The 2625-nt window shown below is 35.1% G+C and overlaps 1 long non-coding RNA gene across 1 annotated transcript; it reads left to right on the top strand.

Annotated features, from left to right (window-relative positions):
- The first annotated feature begins 1050 nt into the window (after window positions 1-1050).
- LOC137809712 (uncharacterized) lies at window positions 1051-2416 on the top strand. Its single transcript, XR_011080801.1, has 3 exons — window positions 1051-1194; window positions 1346-1420; window positions 2246-2416. It is a non-coding gene; the product is annotated as an uncharacterized lncRNA (long non-coding RNA).
- Window positions 2417-2625: the final 209 nt, after the last annotated feature.

The following is a 2625-nucleotide window of genomic DNA, read 5'->3' as shown; positions in this document are numbered from 1 at the left end:
ATAGACTTGAGAATCTCTATGCAAAAGTTGGCCCAAATTTACATAGATGAAATAGTCAGATTGCATGGTGTACCCTCCAACATAGTTTCAGATAGAGATCCTAGATTCTCCTCCAGATTCTGGCAAACACTTCAAGAAGCTTTGGGAACTAAACTCAGACTTAGTTCAGCATACCATCCTCAAACTGATGGACAATCGGAGAGAACTATCCAGTCCTTAGAAGATTTGCTTAGGACTTGTGTGTTAGATCATTTGGGCAGTTGGGATGAAATTCTACCATTGGTAGAGTTCACTTACAATAACAGTTACCAAGCTAGCATAGGAATGGCTCCTTTCGAGGCATTGTACGGAAGAAAGTGTAGGACACCTCTGTGCTGGTTTCAGGATGGTGAGAGTGTGTTAATTGGACCAGAATTAATACAACAAACCAATGAGAAAGTCAAAATGATTCAGGAAAGATTGAAAACATCTCTCAGCAGGCAAAAATCTTATGCAGATCAAAGAAGAAGACCTTTAGAATTCTCTGCGGGTGAGCATGTCTTTTTGAGAGTTACACCGTTCACTGGTGTAGGAAGAGCACTCAAATCCAAGAAATTGACTCCTAAGTTCATAGGACCTTATCAAATTCTCAGGAGAATAGGCCCTGTGGCTTATGAAATTGCTTTGCCTCCTCCTTTAGCTAACATTCACAATATTTTCCATGTATCCCAACTACGAAAGTATGTGCCTGATCCTAGCCACATTCTAGAGTCTGATTCCATTCAGGTGAAAGAAAATCTGTCATTTGAAGTGAAGCCAATCAGAATTATAGATTCACAAGTGAAACAACTTCGTGGAAGAAGTATTCCCATGATGAAAGTATTGTGGGATCTCATATCTGGAGACTCCACTTGGGAAATTGAAGAGGAGATACGAGCATCATACCCTAATCTCTATTTTGGTAAGTTTATTTTCGAGGACGAAAATTTTTGTAGTTGGAGATAATGTAACAGCGTGCTTTTTTTAAAAGCAACAGAAACATTCTTCTTCACACCACAGTACCATTTTTCTTCTTTTTCTCTCTCTCTCTCCAATTCTCTTCTCTCTCTCTCTCTTAATTTCTCTCCCAAACTTCATCTATTTTAGAATCTGATCATACCACGCTGTAGCAGAGGAGTTAAGGAACATTTCTACCCGATCAGATTTTCAAACAGAGTAAGTTCATTTTTACTCTAAATATCCTTTGTTCTCTGTTTTTCCTTAGGATTTAGTCATCAATCTTGGTGGGGTCAGTTGAAAAGTTTAATCCTCTCAACTTATTCTATTATATACTGAATTTTTGTTCTGTTTGGATAATTTGCATTAGGCCTGTAAATCTTGAAGCTTATCCAAACGGTGGGGAATAAAATTCTAAAAGTTGCTTGGAAAGCAAGCAATTGAGGTAAGGGAAGCTAAATTTAATTTTTAATAGCACCCTAGGATAGAAGATCTGAATGCGGAAGGGACGTGGTCCCAATATTCAATTTTTCTTGCAGGGATGTTGTGTGTTTATATATATTGGGTTGTTTGTTTATATATTATTTAAATTTGTGGAAATATTCGGTTTTGATGATTTAGTATTAAAGTGTATTTTTTTTTATGTCAAATAGACTTTTGAATATTTTGGATCACTTTTTGAATTATATTGTATGACGAAATGGTATGGAATTGAATTCATACATTTGGGATAATGTATGAACTGATGTTCGTTGTGTATTAAATATTGATGTCGGGATAATGTATGGACTGATGTTTGTTGTGTATTAAGTATTGATGCCTATGTGGTAACAGAGATCTCCGAGCTTCACTGATGATCTAAGTCACATAGACTGAGATATCAGGTGGTGAGAAGCTGATGGGGGAGTTCATGCACACCGTGACATATGAGATGCACGGCTTGGGTTGTATTGAACTTACCCTGATCCTTTCTGTTGGATTCGCTGGTAATCTTTGGATCAGGTGTTAGTCTCTGGTAGGACTTACTTAATACGGGTCTTCCGGAAGACGTTGTTTGTTGAATATTCTGGATGTGTAGATCCATGTGAGATCTATGTGATTTTTTATTGTTGAGATTTGAAGAAAATTGAATAATTTGATAAATTGATCATGTAATTTGGTTTTCTCTTTGGATTTAAGTGTGTATATTATAAAATTCTATTTTTAGTCGCTTACCCTTGCTTTTCTTGCTGTGTTTGAACTGCGATGACTGTACTATGTACACGAGCAGATGACCATACAGGTGCAGGAGAACCTTAGAGGTTACAGAGTTTTATTTTGAGTTGTGGATATGTAAATATTTGTATTTCTATAAATCTTAATCATGTATTAGGAATATTTTGAAAAACTGTAAACTTGTATAGAATTATGTAAAACCGGTATTGTAATAGTTATATGTAAATTATGGGGTGTTACAAATATGGAATATAAAAATATTTTTATGTAGCTGTCTTTTAAGTGTTGATCACATGAAACGATAAAGTCAGAATATTTGAAATTAGACAACACAAAACATTTAAAAAAAATAAAATTGTAGAAGCAAGCTCAGAAAAAAAATACGAAAACACATTTGTAAAAATGTAAGTGTCAAAATATACATGTATAGATAAA

This window comes from Phaseolus vulgaris, chromosome 2 (assembly GCF_000499845.2).
Source record: "Phaseolus vulgaris cultivar G19833 chromosome 2, P. vulgaris v2.0, whole genome shotgun sequence".
Taxonomy (NCBI): domain Eukaryota; kingdom Viridiplantae; phylum Streptophyta; class Magnoliopsida; order Fabales; family Fabaceae; genus Phaseolus; species Phaseolus vulgaris.
Note: the sequence above shows the minus strand (reverse complement) of the source record. Positions and strands in the feature narration are given on the sequence as shown.